Genomic DNA, 20595 nt, shown 5'->3' on the forward strand with positions numbered 1-20595 from the left:
CCATTGTATATATGTGCCACATCTTCTTTATCCATTCATCTGTTGACGGACACTTAGGTTGCTTCCATGTCCTGGCTATTGTAAATAGAGCTGCAATGAACATTTTGGTACATGACTCTTTTTGAATTATGGTTTTCTCAGGGTATATGCGCAGTAGTGGGATTGCTGCGTCATATGGTAGTTCTACTTTTATTCTTTTAAGGAACCTCCATACTGTTCTCCATAGTGGCTGTATCAATTTACATTCCTGCTTGTAAATTTTGGAGATTAATCCTCTGTCAGTTGCTTCATTTGCAAATATTTTCTCCCATTCTGAGGGTTGTCTTTTGGTCTTGTTTATGGTTTCTTTTGCTCTGCAAAAGCTTTTAAGTTTCATTAGGTCCCATTTGTTTATTTTTGTTTTTATTTCCATTTCTCTAGGAGGTGGGTCAAAAAGGATCTTGCTGTGATTTATGTCATAGAGTGTTCTGCCCATGTTTTCCTCTAAGAGTTTGATAGTGTCTGCCCTTACATTTAGGTCTTTAATCCATTTTGAGTTTATTTTTGTGTATGGTGTTAGGGAGTGTTCTAATTTCATACTTTTACATGTAGCTGTCCAGTTTTCCCATCACCACTTATTGAAGAGGCTGTCTTTTCTCCACTGTATATTCTTGCCTCCTTTATCAAAGATAAGGTGACCATATGTGCATGGGTTTATCTCTGGGCTTTCTATCCTGTTCTATTGATCTATCTTTCTGTTTTTGTGCAAGTACCATACTGTCTTGATTACTGTAGCTTTGTAGTATAGTCTGAACTCAGGAAGCCTGATTCCTCCAGCTCCGTTTTTCATTCTCAAGATTGCTTTGGCTATTCGGGGTCTTTTGTGTTTCCATACAAATTGTGAAATTTTTTGTTCTAGTTCTGTGAAAAATGCCAGTGATAGCTTAATAGGGATTGCATTAAATCTGTAGATTGCTTTGGGTAGTAGAGTCATTTTCACAATGTTGATTCTTCCAATCCAAGAACGTGGTATGTCTCTCCATCTATTTGTATCATCTTTAATTTCTTTCATCAGTGTCTTATAATTTTCTGCGTACAGGTCTTTTGTCACCTTAGGTAGGTTTATTCCTAGATATTTTATTCTTTTTGTTGCAATGGTAAATAGGAGTGTTTTCTTAATTTCACTTTCAGATTTTTCATCATTAGTGTATAGGAATGCCAGAGATTTCTGTGCATTAATTTTGTATCCTACGACTTTACCAAATTCATTGATTAGCTCTAGTAGTTTTCTGGTAGCATCTTTAGGATTCTCTATGTATAGTATCATGTCATCTGCAAACAGTGACAGCTTTACTTCTTCTTTTCCAATTTGGATTCTTTTTATTTCCTTTTCTTCTCTGATTGCTGTGGCTAAAACTTCCAAAACTATGTTGAATAATAGTGGTGAGAGTGGGCAACCTTGTCTTGTTCCTGATCTTAGTGGAAATGGTTTCAATTTTTCACCATTGAAGATGATGTTGACTGTGGGTTTGTCATATATGGCCTTTATTATGTTGAGGAAAGTTCCCTCTTTGCCTACTTTCTGCAGGGTTTTTTATCATAAATGGGTGTTGAATTTTATCAAAAGCTTTCTCTGCATCGATTGAGATGATCTTATGGTTTTTCTCCTTCAGTTTGTTAATATGATGTATCACATTGATTGATTTGCATATATGAAGAATCCTTGGATTCCTGGGATAAACCCCACTTGATCCTGGTGTATGATCCTTTTAATGTGCTGTTGGATTCTGTTTGCTAGTATTTTGTTGAGGATTTTTGCATCTATGTTCATCAGTGATATTGGCCTGTAGTTTTCTTTCTTTGTGACATCCTTGTCTGGTTTTGGTATCAGGGTGATGGTGACCTCGTAGAATGAGTTAGGGAGTGTTCCTCCCTCTGCTATATTTTGGAAGCGTTTGAGAAGCGTAGGTGTTAGCTCTTCTCTAAATGTTTGATAGAATTTGCTTGTGAAGCCATCTGGTCCTGGGCTTTCGTTTGTTGGAAGAGTTTTAATCACAGTTTCAATTTCAGTGCTTGTGATTGGTCTGTTCATATTCTCTATTTCTTCCTGGTTCAGTCTTGGCAGGTTGTGCATTTCTATCAATTTGTCCATTTCTTCCAGGTTGTCCATTTTATTGGCATAGAGTTGCTTGTAGTAGTTTCTTAGGATGCTTTGTATTTCTGCGGTGTCTGTTGTAACTTCTCCTTTTTCGTTTCAAATTTTATTGATTTGAGTCCTCTCCCTCTTTTTCTTGATGAGTCTGGCTAAGGGTTTATCAATTTTGTTTATCTTCTTAAAGAACCAGGTTTTAGTTTTATTGACCTTTGCTATTGTTTTCTTTGGTCCTATTTCATTATTTCTGCTCTGGTCTTTATGATATTGTTCCTTCTGCTAACTTTGGGTTTTGTTTGTTCTTCTTTCTCTAGTTCATTTAGGTGTAAGGTTGAGATTTTTCTTGTTTCTTGAGGTAGACATATAGCTATAAACTTCCCTCTTAGAACTGCTTTTACTGCATCCCATAGATTTTGGATCTCGTGTGTTCATTGTCATTTGTCTCTAGGATTTTTTGATTTCCTCTTTGATTTCTTCCGTGATCTCTTGATTATTCAGTAACATATTGTTTAGCCTCCATGTATTTGTGTTTTTTACCTTTTTCCCTGTAATTCATTTCTAATCTCATAGTGTTGTGGTCAGAAGAGATGCTTGATATGATTTCAGTTTTCTTAAATTTACTGAGGCTTGATTTGTGACCCAAGATGTGATCTTTCCTGGAGAATGTTCCATGCGCACTTGAGAAGAAAGTGTAATCTGCTGTTTTTGGATGGAATGTCCTATAAATATCAATTAAATCTGTCTGGTCTATGTGTCATTTAAAGCTACTGTTTCCTTATTTATTTTCATTTTGGGTGATCTCTCCGTTGGTGTAAGTGAGGTGTTAAAGTCCCCCACTATTATTGTGTTACTGTCGATTTCCTTTTTTATAGCTGTTAGCAGTTGCCTTATGTATTGTGGTGCTCCTACGTTTGGTGCATATATATTTATAATTGTTATATCTTCTTCTTGGATTGATCCCTTGATCATTATATAGTGTCCTTCCTTGTCTCTTGTAGCATTCTTTATTTTAAAGTCTATTTTATCTGATATGAGTATTGCTACGCCAGCTTTCTTTTGTTTTCCATTTTCATGGAATATCTTTTTCCGTCCCCTCACTTTCAGTCTGTATGTGTCCCTAGGTCTGAAGTGGGTCTCTTGTAGATGACACATGTATGGGTCTTGTTGTTGTATCCATTCAGCAAGCCTGCATCTTTTGGTTGGAGCATTTAATCCATTCACGTTTAGGTAATTATCGATATGTATGTTCCTATGACCATTTTCTAATTGTTTTGGGTTTGTTTTTGTAGGTCGTTTTCTTCTCTTGTGTTTCCCACTTAGAGAAGTTCCTTTAGCCTTTGTTGTAGAGCTGGTTTGGTGGTGCTGAATTCTCTTAGCTTTTGCTTGTCTGTAAAGCTTTTGATTTCTCCATTGAATCTGAATGAGATCCTTGCTGGGTAGAGTAATCTTGGTTGTAGGTTCTTCCCTGTCATCACTTTAAGTATATCATGCCACTCCCTTCTGGCTTGTACAGTTTCTGCTGAGAAATCAGCTGTTAACCTTATGGGAGTTCCCTTGTATGTTATTTCTCATTTTTCCCTTGCTGCTTTCAATAATTTTTCTTTGTCTTTAATTTTTGCCAGTTTTCTTATTATGTGTCTCGGCATGTTTCTCCTTGGGTTTATCCTGTATGGGATTCTCTGCACTTCGTGGGCTTGGGTGGCTATTTTATTTCCCATGTTAGGGAAGTTTTCGACTATATTCTCTTCAAATATTTTCTCAGGTCCTTTCTCTCTCTCTTCTCCTTCTGGGACCCCTGTAATGCGAATGTTGTTGTGTTTAACGTTGTCCCAGAGGTCTCTTAGGCTGTCTTCATTTGTTTTCATTCTTTTTTCTTTATTCTGTTCCGCAGCAGTGAATTCCACCCTTCTGTCTTCCTGGTCACTTATGTGTTCTGCTTCAGTTATTCTGCTATTGATTCCTTCTAGTGCAGTTTTCGTTTCAATTATTGTATTGTTCATCTCTGTTTGTTTGTTCTTTAATTCTTCAGGTCTTTGTTAAACTTTTCTTGCATCTTCTCGATCTTTGCCTGCATTCTTTTTCCAAGGTCCTGGATCATCTTCACTGTCATTATTCTGAATTCTTTTTCTGGAAGGTTGCCTATCACCACTTCATTTAGTTGTTTTTCTGGGGTTTTATCTTGTTCCTTCAACTGGTACATAGCCCTCTGCCTTTTCATCTTGTCTGTCTTTCTGTGAATGTGGTTTTTGTTCCACAGGCTGCAGGATTGTAGTTCTTCTTGCTTCTGCTTTCTGCCTTCTGAGAAGTGGTGCTTTGTTCTTCTCATACCAGGAGGCACGTGATGTTGATTTGTCCCATTATTGTTGATGTAAACTTTTAATCACTTGGTTAAGATGGTGTCTTCCAGATTTGTCCACTGCTGGTCTTGTGGTGTGTCCTGCAGAGGCAGATGATGGCTGTTGCTATCTCTGGGGTCATAAAAGCTGGTGGCAGAAATATCAGAGAGTGTTCATCTACTTGAACTCTTGTTGGAGGCAGACATCTTGCTTGGGTCATTAGCCTATCTTTTTCTTTATGTAGGTTTTTATAGCTATAAATTTCCATCTAAGCACTGCTTTACCTGTACTCAAGTTTTGGTGTATTGTGTTTTTGATTTCATTCATCTAAAATTTGTTCAGAAAGTCAACATCACTAATCACGAGGGAAATGCAAATCAAAACCACAACGAGATATCACCTCATACCTGTCAGAATGGCTGTAATGAAAAAGTCTACAAATAACTAATGTTGGAGAGGATGTAGAGAAAAGGGAGCCCTTGTACACTGTTGGTGGGAATGTAAATTGGTACAGCCACTATGGAAAACAGAATGGAGATTCCTCAGAAAACTAAAATTAGAACTACCAAATGATCCAGCAGTTCTATTCCTGGGCATATATCTGGAAAGAACAAAATACTAATTTGAAGATGCATGCACTCCAGTATTGTCTTTTCATTTTGTTGATAGTTTCCCTTCGCTGTGCAAAGGCTTTTAAGTTTAATTAGGTCCGGTTTGTTTATTTTTACTTCTGTTTTCCTTGCCTGAGGAGATAAATCCAAACAAATATTGCTAAGACTTATGTCAACACGTGTACTGCACCCTCAGTGTTCATAGCAGCACTATTTACAACAGCCAAGACATGGAAGCAACCTAAGTATTCATCAACAGATGAATGGATAAATAAGATGTGGTGCACGTGTGCAAATGTGCACACACACACACACAGACACACACACACACGATGGAATATTATTCACCCATAAAAGGAACAAAATTATGCCATTTGCAGCAATGTGGATGGACCTAGAGAATATTGTGCTTAGTGAAATAAGTCAGAGAAAGACTTCCTGTTCACTTATTATGTGGAATCTAAAAATTATACAAATGAATGTATATGCAAACAGAAATAGACTTGCAGATAAAGGAAACAAACTTGTGGTTACAAAAGGGGAGAGGGAATGGGGGAAAGACAAAGTAGGGGTTTGGGATTAATAGATACAAACTACTATGTGTAAAATAGATAAGCAACAAGGATATATTCCATAGCAAAGGGAGTTACAGCCATTATATTGTAATAACTTATGATGGAGTACAATCTGTGAAAATAATGAATCACTATGCTGTACACTCAAAAATAATAAAATATTGTAAATCAAGTATACTTCAATTTTTTAAGTCAGTATACTAACAACAACAACAACAACAATGGCAGCAGCAACACCAACAAACCCTGGGGAGAGGGTGGAATCTGATTTCCAGAATTGCCACATAATATTATATTTTAAATATAAATTTTCTACAAAATTTTGAGAATTCCTTTGGAGTGTGGCACTGGTAATTTTATTTTTAAAAGGTGATTATTAAGTGAGGCCAGTGTTAAGGACCATTGTACTATACCATATTGTCTCAAAGGCCCTATCATTCCTTTGTTTTAATTTTTAGATTCCACATATAAGTGAAAACATACAATATTTGTCTTTCTCTGACTTATTTTACTAAGCATAATACTCTCCACATCCATCCATGTTGTTGGAAATGGCATAATTTCATTCTTTTTTATGGCTGAGTAATATTCCATTGTATTATATATACCACATCTTCTTTAACCATTCATCTTTTGATGGACAGCTAGGTTGCTTCCATATCTTGACTACTGTAAATAATGATACTAGGAACATTGGACTGCAGTACACTCTTTGACATAAGTCTTAGCAATATTTTTTTTGGATTTATCTCCTCAGGCAAGGAAAACAAAAGTAAAAATAAACAAATGGGACCTAATTAAACTTAAAAGCCTTTGCAGAGATAAGGAAACCATCAACATAGCAAAAATACAACCTACTGAATGGGAGAAGATATCTGCAAATGATATGTCTGGTAAGGGGTTAACATACAAAATAATTCAGATCATCTCATCCATATGTAATGATATTCTTCATTAATGACATCCTCATTCAAGATAAAGTCACTGCAGTGGTGGTACAGAAGTCAAGCAGGAGGTGAACCTCCGAATCTTCTCCAAAAACTTCCCAAGGGCTGTTTTCATTCAGTTTTAAATTAGAGTATGGCAGTGCCCACATTAAACAATCTGGTGGTTTTATGTGTTGGTTCTTTCTGTTATTCCTAAATTTGGTCACTCCCACACCTTTTAGGTGTACTTTTTGCTACTTTTAAGTCACCTTCTTTGCTTTCCCATGTCCCACACCAGTGTAACCAAGATACCTGCCTCAGGAATTCTCAGTAAGAATAGTGAAAATGGCCCTATTTTCTCCAAATGAACTGCTTTGGGTTGGAATCAGAGGTTCACAAAACCATGGAAACTCAGAAGTACAGAACCATGGAATTTTGGAACTGAAGGCACAAGGGAGCTCAAGACAGTATAATTTCTTATCTTGAAGTTAAAAGGACTTTTTTTTTTGTCTGATGATAGAGAATATTTTACCTTATATATACCCTTATTTTAGAAATGTGTACATTTCACCATTTCACATAACAATAAATGTGCCTATATTTCTTCGTTGCTTATATTTACTGAATGTTATATTGTAGTGAGTTTTCCCTTTTTATTGCCTGGTGATCTCTCTCCCTTTTAATGAACTCTATTTTGTCCAGTGTAAGAAGAGCTATATAACAGCTTTCTTTTGATTAGTATATGAATGATATATATTTTTTCTTTCCATTACTTTCAGTATTTCTGTATCTTCTATTTAAAATGTATATCTTTGAAGCAGACCCCTTAACTTAGCCCCTCAGGGTGTGCCCTGTTGAAGGAAGAGAAGAACTTCAGGTGAGGAGACTAAAGTGGGAAAAGATTTGAAAGTGTTGACTAGCAATGGGGAAGAGATACAGAAGTTAGGATGAGTCTGTATTTGTGAAAGAGACGAGAAATAAGAAATACAGCACTTCAGGAAGAAGTGGTACAAGAGCTGCAGAGAAGGAAATCCACATGAAAGGGAATCTTGGGAAGCAAATGGTTCTCTTTTTTACAACAGGAGAAATTAACATTAATGGGGCAGGTGAATAGAGGGAAATACAATAGCTAAGTGAATAATGAAAGATATATCAACAAAAGTAAAAGATGGCAAGATAAGGTTTTGGAGGAAGGTGAAGTGTCTAGCTGGCCAGAGCAGAAGATGGATGGTTGGCAGGGCTAGAGTGATCTAAGTCTAAATCCCCCAGTGAAAGAATCTGTACTGTAGCCCTGTGTGTTTCCTTAGGACCCCAGACAGATTCCCAACCCTGTGCCCAAGATCTACGGCTGGAAGAGAAATGTACAGTAGCATTTATGTAGGAGGTGGATCCAAAGGCTAAGAAAAACTAGGTCCTGGCTGTTACATGTGGGCTCAAGATGAAGGTGAAGAGGCAGCCAGAGTGAGCTGTGCAACCTGAGCACCACAAGGCCTGTCATAGGCTGCTTGGTACTAACACCTCCAAATCTGTCCCTTAAATCATATTTCTCCAAAAATGAAGAAACTTTCAAAACTAGCCTTCTCAAAGCAGTGCTTCGTTATCCTTTCCTTGTCAAGAATGTTTAGAAAATGTTAGACGATTAGACTAAGAGGGAATAGCATTTGCACTTGGGAACAGAAAACATGGGTTCATGGTAGCCTCTGCAGTTATGAGCTTTCTGGGTCTTATTTCTTGCACTATACAATGGGGACCATAATGCCAACTCCATACTCTGTTGTAAATATCAAATAAGAAAATGAATATGAATGTCCAAAGTGGCACATTTATATACTATGAGCAGTTATAATTGTTCATTTAAAATTCTGGATAATACAGATTTTTAAAAATTTATAACCTTGTATATTCAACCTCTCAGGAGCCTCAGAATTGGGATATACTGTCCCTTGAATGAGAAATATTCTTGTTTGTCCTCTTTCACTAACTCACTCTTAGGCCCAACGTTGGAACTTCTAGAAAGGTATTGCTGAAGAGCCTTCAGCCTTCTCTTTATTCTGGATTCTTCTGGTTTCCCTTTCTCAACCTAATATCCACTCTTTTTACAGAAGATCCTGTTATTCAAATATTTTTTGGACTAGGACAAGCAATTGAGGTTTTCTGACAAGGTAATGTTCTTCTTCTACAAATACTTTTGCCCAAACCCGTATTCTGAGAAGGTACAATGAGATGATACTTCTAAAAACATACCTTTTCACACACTCTTTACCTCCCCTTGGTGCCTTACTGCATGTCTCTTGAAGGCCCAGTTGGTTTGCTCCTGTGATATGGGCTGAATTGTGTTGAATCCTTCAACAGCTCTGTAACTCTCTCCTCCATGTAAACTTACAAGTAGGAGGATAGCCAAAGAAGGTCTCATGTGATAATATTTTTACCAGAAGTTTTACATTGCTTATTGTAAACAAATCTGGAATTTATTGATTATGGAGCACCGCTTAGAGAACAGAAATTAGTCTTGTAGATCCCCTCTCTGCATGACTGATGGAATATAAAAACTAAGAAGCTCTAAACTTAAATAGCTCCCTAGAGCTGACTTTTACAGCACATGTCCAACACACACAGTGAACACTCATCTCTAGCTCTGAAGCCAGAATACGTCCCAGTACAAAAATCTAGTTTTTGGAGGTGCATATGATAGTTTGGACCCTTCCAGAGATAGATGTTATGCTTGCTTTTTTGCTTGTATCCTTAATTAATCATTAGTAAAATTTGCTGTTAAGTAAGGTGCCTAATTTCTCTGAATCTGCTTTGACAATTTGACTTCTGTTGTGGTATAATAACTTTTGATTAGAACTGTGCCATTCAACCAGCTTTTAGGGTGCTTCTGAAATTACTATAAATTGTTAGACTCAGCTTCTCATTATTATCTTCTTTTCTTCCATATTTTCAATTATCTCAGTTCTTAAAAATTACTTGTTCTTGCCTTTTTCTGCTATATATGATTCCTTAGGATAATTATGTATTTTGATGGAAAATTTTCATTGTTTTTACCTAAGTTATACAGGAGATGAACCATCCTTTGATTTGGTCCATCATATTCAAAATACTGAAACTAGAATCAAACCACTTTTTGATTTCTTAATTGAGCTGCTTGTTCCCTTCTCATTTCACAAGAATAGGAAGTTCCTCACATGTTCTCATCAAGAACAGTGATGCCAGAGTGGTCCGTGTGGTATGTAAAGATGCAGGATGGTACCCAGAACCTGAAGCAAGCTGGATAGATCTCCAAAAACATAGTTTAAAACCACACTCTGAAAATAACAGAGCAAATGGAAAAGGCCTGTTCTCCATTGAGTTTTCAGTTCTGGTAACTGAACTCAAAAAGATTGTGCCCTGTTCCAACCTCAACTCCAGGCTCAACCAGAAAAAGGAAACAAATATTTCTGATTCAGGTTAGTTTGTCTATAATTATATCTCATTGCCTGAAGAAGTGTTTTAAGACTGAGTGCATACTGTTGAGTTCCTAATTGAAAGGGAAATGATACTGAGTTCCTGTACTGTACTTTTTAGGCAGCTTTACCCAATCTGTATTACTTCCTTCTTTCTGCTAGCTTTGGGTTTAGGTTGTTCTTCTTTTTCTAGTTCTTTAAGAGAAAAAGTTAGGTTGTTGAATTAAGTATTTACAGTTATAAATTGTCCTTTTAGCAATGCTTTTACTGTTTCTCATAAGTTTCAGCGCATTGTGTTTTGTTTTCATCTGTCTCAATATATTTCCTAATTTCCCTTGCAATTTCTACTTTGACCCATTGGTTGTTTAAAAGTATGTTGTTTAATTTCTACGTATTTGTGAATTTTTCAGTTTTTCTTCTGATATTAATGTTTAGTTTCATTCCATTGTGATTTGAAGATACATTGCATAATTCCAATCTTTTAAAACTTATTAACAATTGCTTTGTAGTCTAACATATGGGGTCTATCCTGAAGAATGTTCCATGTGCACTTGAAAAAAAATGTAATTCTGTTGTTGAGAGGAGTATAGGTGTCTATTGTGTCCATTTGTCTATAGTATTGTTCAAGTATTCTGCTTCCATACTGATGTTCTGTCTGGCTGTCTTACACATTATTGAAAGTGGATTATTGAAGTCTACTATTATTGTAGATCTGCCTACTTCTCTCTCTAATTCTAATAATATTTGCTACATACAGTTTGGAGGTATGTGATTTGGTGCATATATGTTTATAGTTGTTATATCTTCTTGGTGAATTCCTTTTATCAATATGTAGTGTCCTTTTTTGTCTCTTGTAACAGTTTTTTTTGGCTGCGCCACACAGCTTACAGGATCTTAGTTCCCCAACCAAGGATTGAACCCGTGGCCTCAGCAGGGAGCATGGAGTCCTAACCACTGGACTGCCAGGGAATTCCCTCATGTAACAGTTTTTGACTTAAAAGTCTATTTTGTCTAATATTAGTATAGCCAACCCTACTCTCCTTTAGTTACTGTTTACATGAAATACCTTTTCCCATAGGTATTTGTGCTTTTTCTTACCTCTGTGAAAAATGCAAAAATGATAACAGACAATAGATTTTTATGATAAAATATACCATACTTGCAAAACTGTATATACAATATACAGTTAATATGGTTAAAAATTTAGTATCCCTCTGAATATAAGATGTCATCAAGTATAATACATATTGTATTTTATGTACCACTAAAAAAGAAAAAATTATACCAATTAAACTGACACAATGATTTTTTTGTCATTTTGAATTTTTTATACTTATTAAATTTTTTTTCAGACTTTGGTTTTAACATTTATCACCCTTGTGAATACATACAAAGTAAAATGTATTAAAAAACTGACTAAGGTGTATTTATGATAATGACAGCTATATCTTAAGACCATCCAGATTTCAGAAACGTGAAAATATTAGAAAATAAATACCTGTGTACCCACTACCTTGTTTATGAAATAGAACAGTCGCCAACACTATTGAAGCTGTTGTGTGTACTTCCCTAATAACATCTCCCTCCTTTATACCCTATAGATACTTCCTTTTTTCTAATTTTGCCAAATATATACTCTAAATAATTTATTGCTAGGTATTATTATTAACTGTTTTATACATTGAACTAAAGCACATGTGTTCTGTGACTTACTGTTTTTACCCTACCATAGGTGAGATTCATTCATGCCTATGTGTCTGCCACTGTTGTATAGTATCCAACAGTATATGTAGTCCATAATTTATCAGTTCCCCAGTTGATGGACATTTGGGGCTATTTCCAATGTTTTGCCCTTATATTTTGTTGCATTTTACAGTTGTCTCCTGGTACACATGTGTTAGAGTTTCTCTTGGGTATATACCCAGAAGTGGAATTGCGAAGTCAAGTCAAGATGGTAGCCTGACAAATACTGCTGTTCCCCTCCTCCCTCCCATGAGTATACTGAGGAAACATGAGTCTTGTTCTTGCTTGATCTACAGGCCAGACTTAGTATCTATGTTCAGGGACCTTCAAAGGGAAGACAAGCAAGAGAAGGAGGTGGTGGTGCTTTCCAGCCCACAGAAGGTGACTTTCAGCCATAACCTTGAGGAACCAAAGATAGACAGGGGTTAATGTGAGGTAGAGTGTTTCTATCAGCTCCATGGAGCATGGGTATGAGGTGAGGCTCCATTTGACTGGAGACTAGGGTCGTCTCAGGCTGAAGCTTGGTTGATGTCACAGAATCCACTGTGAGGTCACTTCTATGCTGTGGAATACATAAGTTCAAAAAGAAGATAGTAATTCATTCTAAAAATGAATTTAAAACTAAGGGACGCTAAACTGAAAACAGCTTGGTTTCATGTTCTGGCTCTTCTTCTGATGGGCTTAACAGGTTACTGTCTCCTTGTCTTAGATATGATGGCACCAGTGACCTCCAGCCCTTCCCCATGCTCTTCTGTCTGTGTGATGGATTACGTGCTGCTCTCCTCCACAGCTTGCAACCCGATGATGTCCACCTCTGTATTATGCACAGTACAGTAGGCATTGAGGTTTTTGCAGAACCCCAGACCACTGTCTGTGCAATAAGGTAGGCTTTGAGCTTTGTCAGCAATGAGCCAGTCCTTCTGGGTCTCTTATTTTCAGAACCTGGGGCAACTATGGAGTAGTGTGGGTTTTGAGGTTCTTTAACAATGAGCCAAAACTGCTGTATCTTCTTACTCAGAACATGGGACTACTGTTTGTATAATAGGGTAGGCTTTGAAATTTATTTTTTTAAAAAGCCAATTATACTGGGGCTCTTACTTGAAGCCCTAGATAGAAGAGCCAGAGCCATAAGCAACAAAGGACCTACAGGGACGAGGGAAGGAAGGGATTCTTACTTTGATCCTCAACTAATTCACTGATGGATTCTGATTCAAAAACCATTAATAATGTCTATATTAATTATCTGCTTAAAAAAAAAAAAGCCACAGTGGCTCTCCATTGCCCAATGAATCAAGTGCAAACTCTTAACATAGTATTTGAGATCTTTGGCAATCTGGATACAACCAAATTCCAGAGTCTTATACATGAGTCCATACTGATATAAATAATTGAATAAATAAATGAGGGAGAAGAGATAGCTCTTCCTTGCTGTAGAATTCCAACTAATGAGTGTGAAAGGAATGAGGAAAACAGAAAATCACCATTAGGTCAATACCACAGGAATAACTGCAGATAAAATCCACTGATGGATGCTAAAATTAAGAGGTGAAAATTTGGGAAGAAATATACTTGTAGAGCTTCATACCATCTCTTCCAAAATATTTATTAACTGCAAAGGAAAATATATTACCTTGAGAGTGGAGAGACCTGATGGAAACCCTCTTAACCAAGTGATCAAAGTCAAAGTCACCAGTAATAAGACATATCAACAACCTAAATCCTGTGATGGGATGCCCTCAGGAGGACACAAAATCACTTCTGCAGTGTTCTTGTCTAAAATGCATAACCTCAGACTAATCATGAAGAAATATCAGACAAACCCAAATTGAGGAACATTAAAATAGGAGATCAATACCCTTAGAACGTGTCAAGGTCATGAAAGACAAGGAAAGACTGAGGAACTGCTGCAGATTAGAGGAGACTAAGGAGAAATAACTAGTGCAGTGTGAGATCCTGGATTGGACCTTTTCAAAAATAGTTTCAGTGGAAAAACTTATGAAATTCAAATACAGTTTTTACAGTAGTCAATAACATTGTACTAATGTTAATTTCCTGATTCTCATGCTTGTACTGTGGTTATGTAAGATGTTAACATGAGGGGAAGCTGGTTGAAAGATATCAGGACACTGTTATATTTGCAACTTTTATTTTTTAATATTTATTTATTATTTTTTTGGCTGTGTCAGTTGTGGCACACTGGATCTTTCATTGTGGCGCACAGGTGCTTCATTGTGGTGCATGGGCTTCTCCCTAGTTGTGGTGCACGGGCTCCAGAGCACCAGGGCTCTGTAGTTGTGGCACACAAGCTCTCTAGTTGTGGTGTGTGGGCTCAGTAGTTGCGGTGTGCGGGCTTAGTTGCCACAAGGCATGTGGGATCTTAGTTCCCTGACCGAAGATCGAACTGGCATCCCCCTGCGTTGCAAGATGGATTCTTAACCACTGGACCACCAGGGAAGTCCTGCAACTTTTACATAACTTTTATATGCTTGCTCTTTAAAAAGAATACCCATTTTCACTTATTACATTAGTAATTAAAAGAAATAATTCCCAGTATATGGCAAAGAGCACAGGTTATATAGTCAGAAAGACACAGCTTGATATTCTAGCTCTCCTACATATTAGCTTGTGTGACTTATGCAGGTCACTTCAGTCCTCTGAGCCTCCATTTTCTTCATATGACTTTCTTCAAACTGAGATGACAATGCCTTAAGCATAAAATTGTTACAAGCATGAGTTATGCTTGTAAAGCACCAGGTATAGCACCTGGCACAGAACAGGTAGCAGCAAGTCTAAGTTTTTCTTCCCATAAGAGACAGTCAATTCACTACACAATTGAATTGACCCAGTGCCCTATAGGAGATCATGGTCCAGAGATCATGTGCTATGGAGATCAGAGTCCAGAGAGGGATGCAGTCAGATCACTTCAATTTCACTCAATTTCTTTCTTGTGCTTATCAATATATACCCTGCATGACCCATGACCCCTGCATGGTATTTGTGATCCTCATGAGCAGCTGAAGAAAAAAAAAAGTTTGCAATCCACTCTACTACACTGCAAGCTCCTTGAGAAGAGGGTTACTGTTTCACTTATTCTTCACAGAGGCCTTAGTATAGGCCCTTTCACAGACTCCTATGTGGTAAGTTGAGTCCAGTATTTATGATGGGGGAGAAGCTGCATCCTCTCTTCCCTGGGATGCTCTGGCCTTTCCCTCCTTTTTTTCTTTTTAACTCTTAGTGGTTCCCTTGTAGGCTAACCAGCATATGGATAATATGAGGGTTTTTCTGTACTGCCCCACCTTATGGTGTTGGAATGGCTTTAATTGGAACTTATCCTTTCCCTTTCTTTCCATTTGGGTTTCATTCTTGGGTTGGGAAACTCTCTGGCTTCTGTTCCGTTCACTTGTGTTGCCTTAACCCTGCAAGTTTGGGATGAGGTGTCCCACTACTGAATCTTAAGCTGTTTCTGCAACAGGCTTCTGTAATCACCACACTCATGCTGCCCTCTGGGGAGAGATCAGCAGTTCCTGCTGACATACTAGAAGGCCAGGCTTGTGGCCCTTGCTGCAGCCATTTTAAACATTCTTGAGTATATTTCACAGTGCCTGCCGTGGACATGCTGGCTCCACTTCCTCCTGGGTCTATGAAGGCTGCTCTGGCCAGAGCTGAGATTAACTGTCCTGAGTCTGCAGACTCAGTTGCTCTCATGTCTCTAGCACCTGTAGTGGTGCATGGTGCCTGTTGTCATTGCTACTGCCACTCCTGTTGTTGTCAGGCACCAAAAGTCTCTGGATTTCAAGAAAGAGTGTGCTTCTCTGCAGTAAAAGATAAACTCAGTAGGCCTGGGTTGTCTAAAACCTGCACATTTCAAAGAAAGGTTTGACCACTTGCCAGGCTCCCAGGAGGTAACCTCTAAGTTTTTGGAATATCCTGCCTGATAAAAGCATCTTTTTTACATGGGGTTTTGGGACACTTAGTATCAGTTTGGCCTCTGAGAGGCTAGAGACTAAGTAACGAAGGTCAGCCATGTATGCACACCTTGTCTACATGACTGACCCTGAATAAAAACTCTGGACACCAAGGCTCAAGTGAACTTCATGGGTTGGCAGTACTTTGTGCATGTTGTCTCTCATTGTTGATAGAAGACTTAAGTGTTGTCTGTATCAATCCACTGGGAGAGGACAAATGGAAGCTCGCATCTGATGGCTCTTCTAGACTCTTCCCTGTGTACCTTTTTCCTGGCTAATTTTAATCTGTATCTTTTTTTCCTTTTTTTTAAACTGAGGTATAGTTGAGTTACAGTATTATATTAGTTTCAGGTGTACAACATAGTGATTCAAAGTTTTTATAGATTATATTTCATTTAAAGTTATTATAAAATATTGGATATATTCCCTGTGCTGTACAATATATCCTTGTAGCTTATTTATTTTGTACACAGTTTGTACCACTTAATCTCCTACCTCCCCACATTGGTAACTTTTATTTTTTTAAACAAAATTCAAATTTTATTTAGGTTGAAGTAAACTATACAAAATTGATTTTCTTCACCAAAAATAACAGCAATATTTTCTGTATTATTCCTAGATAAACCACAAAACACTTATTTTTGTAGGTTTTCTAGGTTTTGCTTGTAAACCAAGGTGAGGCAGTAGATACAGTCATGGAAAAAGACAGAAGAAAACAGAGAAATCAGTTGTCAGTATCCATGGCCTCTGATCCTGTCTTGACCATGAAACAGAAGTGTTCAACATATACCTGTCAAAAAGCTTATGAAGATGTAGGCTCAATAAAGGAATGTAAACAGCAACAATCAGATGTGGAACAACAAGGGAAGGCTCTTCCATTCAAACTGTAACTATTACTTGTTCCTTCAATTTCATTTGATAAAGACAAAATCTACACTGAAATCCTTGTTTGGCAAACTCACACGTTTCTCTTACAGTCTGATAATTTTCTTAACTGTCCCTTACAGATTTTTAACAGCATACTTAAAACTCCTACTATTCAAAGGTCAGTCATGAGCTTCATTGTAATGTTTTGTAAAATGTATTCCTTCCTCCCATACCTCCTCAAAATTTATTTCTTCAAAGAACTGATAACTCAGTACCTGACAATTGGATCCACAGTGACAAATGTTATATCTAAAATGACTTAACTAATACAATTTCAAAGTGCCATTAGCAGAGATCACACAGAGTGTAACATGGTACTTTCAATGCTATCTTCTGGAAGAACAGTTAGGTCTCCAAAGCATAGGACTTCAAACGGGCCATTTAAACAGGAAGATTATCAATGACTAATGTACTCAATGCGAGGCCTACAGGTCAAGATATTCAGTGATTAAGTGTCCTACATACACCTTACAACTTTTCTGAAAGGTATTTTCAAATTTCTTACAGATTTTTTCAAATATCAAATATAAGAGAAAGCCTATTTTAAAAGTCTCTTAGGTATTTTAAATGGTTTCTGAATGATCTGTAGGAAGCTCTGACTTAACTTGTATAGAGTTTGTTATATGTATCCACCATTAAATCCAAATCGTGTTTTATATCAAAATTTATGTTAAGCAAAGGCAAGTTACTTGAACTTTGGTCTGTTAAAGTGTTCCTCAGGTATGCTTTGAGACGCTTTCACCCATTTTCATAGCGTTCATTCTCAACCTTCATCACAGGAAGAATACATAGGACCTTCAGCAATGCATAAACATTAGGAAAAAACTTGATGTCTGGCAGATGAAGGGCTTCATAAATAGTGTATGGAAGCTCTGTATCTTTCCCTCTGTGTTTCCACTTGATTCTCCAACACTGCAGCTCAGCAGAGAGTGTGTCAGGATCAGGTAAATCACTTCTGTACATGTCAGCGTGATGCTCCTCTGATGTATTGAATCTGAGCTGTCCCATGACTGAGGGTACCAAAGATAAGCATTTAAGAGCTGTGAGGTGCTGTTCTGAGAAGATATCTTTCAGTTCCTGAATAATGTGTTCCACTGTTGGAACATTTAGAGTTTCTTTATAGTAACTCTCAGAGGTTAGCTGAGATTCCAGGTTACTATGCTGAGCTCTGCGAAATTTCCCTGGGAGTTTCATCTGAATATCAAGTTTGGTTGCCAAATTTGTGGCTTTCTCAAACCAAAATTCATGATAAACTTCGATATTTTCCATCACTTCATTTAGTGAATGCAGCACTGCAGTCAAACCACTGGCAGAACAATGTTGGTAACGATGAAATCAAAATCTGTTACTGCACTACAGAGTACAAAGGCTCAGCCAGCTATACAGTTATTCCATCTAACATTTGTGTCACTATTTATACCATCTATACATAAAACAAGTGCTTGTAGGAGGTCCACTAAGATTTCAAAAGCATCATGCCTGCCTGTCCACTGAGAATGGCAAATTTCCTTCAGTTCTTTGCCCCTTTCTTCATTGTTCTGAAATAGAACAGAAATTACATTGTCAAGCTCTAAAAGCAGTTGTGGTGATTGATGGGAAAAAGAACAAGCTTCCTCAGTTGTTCCTAATGTGACAGATACTCCCATAACAGGCACTGATCTTGCCAACCACATATTTAAGGCACAGGAAGAGCAGAGTGTGTAGATAGCTTGGGGATATTTCTCTAAAAGTCTAGAAGCAACAACTTTCACTTTGGAAGAAAATCCACTGGACACAATGTAAGCCTGGCCACGACAGTGCTCCATGCTGAATCCCCACTTCTCAGTTATCATAGTGTGAAATTTCACAGCCAAAATTTCTGCATCAGCTTCATAAGGCAGGAAGCCCACAAATTCCTCTCTCAGGTTGTGAGCTTCGTCAACAAACCTCACCAACACAGGCAGGTGCTCTTTCCCTGCTAAGTCCACCACATTGTCAGTGACGATGGAAAAGAAGTGAGTCTCTCACTTCCCTTCGGGTTTCTTCCCAAATGCAGCTCTCACAGCTCTCTAGCATCTGTTTCTACTGTGTTTTCAAACAGAACAATGTGTTAACTGCTGCTGTCTCAAAGCGCCTTCTCAGAACCTCTCCACCAGAATTGATCCTGCACTCCAGCAGTGCTTGAAAGTTATCAGGAGTAAAGAGACCTTCTGGGATTTCATCAGTTTCATATCCATCCAGAGGTATGTTCTGTTTTCCCATAAGAATCAAAATTTCAAATAAAAATTTTAAGTATTCTTTGTTTTCCTTCTCTTCAAGGGTTAAAGTTAAAATGTCTTCACCCTGCTCTTCACTCCCTTCTTCTGCACTGGGGTTCTGAGCATTGTTGCTGTTTATTTCCTTATGTTTTGGTTCCTGTTCAGAAGTTTCATCAATTTTTTTCTGTTTCAGTGTCCTGATTTCATCTTCACTCAATTCTTTTATTCGTTTTCTGTGTCTACTGTGTGGATTATTCAAATGGCTGGTAAGATCAAATATTGTTGGCATTGCATTATCTCGAAGAACTGTCCTATAAGGACTCTCCCAATGACATCACATGTATTTGCTTCAATTAATTTTGAGAAATACAATAACCCAATCATTCTTTAGTTTTCTCATGCCTCTGCAAAATGTATAGTTCTACAGATCATAGACGTCTCAAAGTGTTTGGCACACAATCAGTAATGTTTATTTAGTTTATCAGGTGTTTTATCTTCTAAGTCTGCTCTCCTACAATTCTCCACTGACTTCTGGCATCTGGCTGGATCCCATGGGAACCTGAAAAAGGCCAGGTCCGACTGCGTGCTCTTCTGCGTGCAGTTGGGGGCCGCGCAGAAGTTCCGCATCGTAGTCTGCCAGCCGGCCGGCCCAGCCCCCGCAGCCTTCACGCTGCCGCTGCTGGTGCACCTCCCGCCCGCCCGGGACGCTGCCGCCTCCTTACCACCCGCATTGGTAACTATTACTTTGTTTTCTATATCTGTGAGTCTGTTTCTGTTTTGTTATATTCATTCATTTGTATTTTTTAGATTCCATATATAAATGGTAACATACAGTATTTGTCTTTCTCTGACTTATTTCACTAAGCATAATACCCACCAGATCTGCCCATGTTGTGGGAAATGGCAAAATTTCATTCTTTTTACGACTGAGTAATATTCCATTGTGTGTGTGTGTGTGTGTGTGTGTGTGTGTGTGTGTGTGTGTATGTGTATGTACCACATATTTTTTTTTTTTTTTTTTTTTTTTACGGTACATGGGCCTCTCACTGTTGTGGCCTCTCCCATTGCGGAGCACAGGCTCCGGACGCGCAGGCTCAGCGGCCATGGCTCACGGGCCCAGCCGCTCCGCGGCATGTGGGATCTTCCCAGACCGGGACACGAACCCGTATCCTCTGCATCGGCAGGCGGACTCTCAACCACTGCGCCACCAGGGAAGCCCTGTACCACATTTTTATCCATTCATCTGTTGAGGGACAGGTCATCTGTTGTTGACTATGGTAAATAATGCTGCTATGAACACTGGTGTGCATGTATCTTTTCAAATTAGTGTTGTTTTCTTCAGATATATACTATGGAATGGAATTGCTGTGTCATATGGTAGCTCTATTTTTAGTTTTTTGAGGAACCTTCATACTGTTTTCCACAATGGCTGCACCAATGTACATTCCTACCAACAGTGCACGACAGTTTCCTTTTCTCCACATAGTCGCCAACATTTATTATTTGTGGTCTTTTTAACAATAGCCATTCTGATAGGTGTGAGGCGATGTTTTTTTGTGGTTTTGATCTGCATTTCTCTGATGATAAGTGATGTTGGGCATCTTTTCATATGTCTGTTGGCCATCTGAAAGTCTTGTTTGGAAAAATGTCTATCAACTCCTCTGCCCATTTTTTAATAGGATTGTTTGTTCTCTGTTGTTG

General features: G+C 38.0%; 1 protein-coding gene and 1 pseudogene across 1 annotated transcript in view; one reads left to right on the plus strand and one right to left on the minus strand.

Moving 5' to 3' along the window:
- The window catches only part of LOC116750808 (zinc finger protein 300), an 80186-nt gene extending 73445 nt beyond the window's left edge, over positions 1–6741 (plus strand). Inside the window, exon 5 of the transcript XR_004349103.1 lies at positions 6411–6741. The gene's annotated coding sequence lies outside the window, so the exon portion shown is untranslated. The remainder of the gene's footprint in view (positions 1–6410) is intronic.
- An 11214-nt stretch (positions 6742–17955) lies between these two features.
- On the minus strand, positions 17956–19622 carry LOC116751016 (annotated as a pseudogene).
- Between the last annotated feature and the right edge of the window lie 973 nt (positions 19623–20595).

This window comes from Phocoena sinus, chromosome 3 (assembly GCF_008692025.1).
Source record: "Phocoena sinus isolate mPhoSin1 chromosome 3, mPhoSin1.pri, whole genome shotgun sequence".
Taxonomy (NCBI): domain Eukaryota; kingdom Metazoa; phylum Chordata; class Mammalia; order Artiodactyla; family Phocoenidae; genus Phocoena; species Phocoena sinus.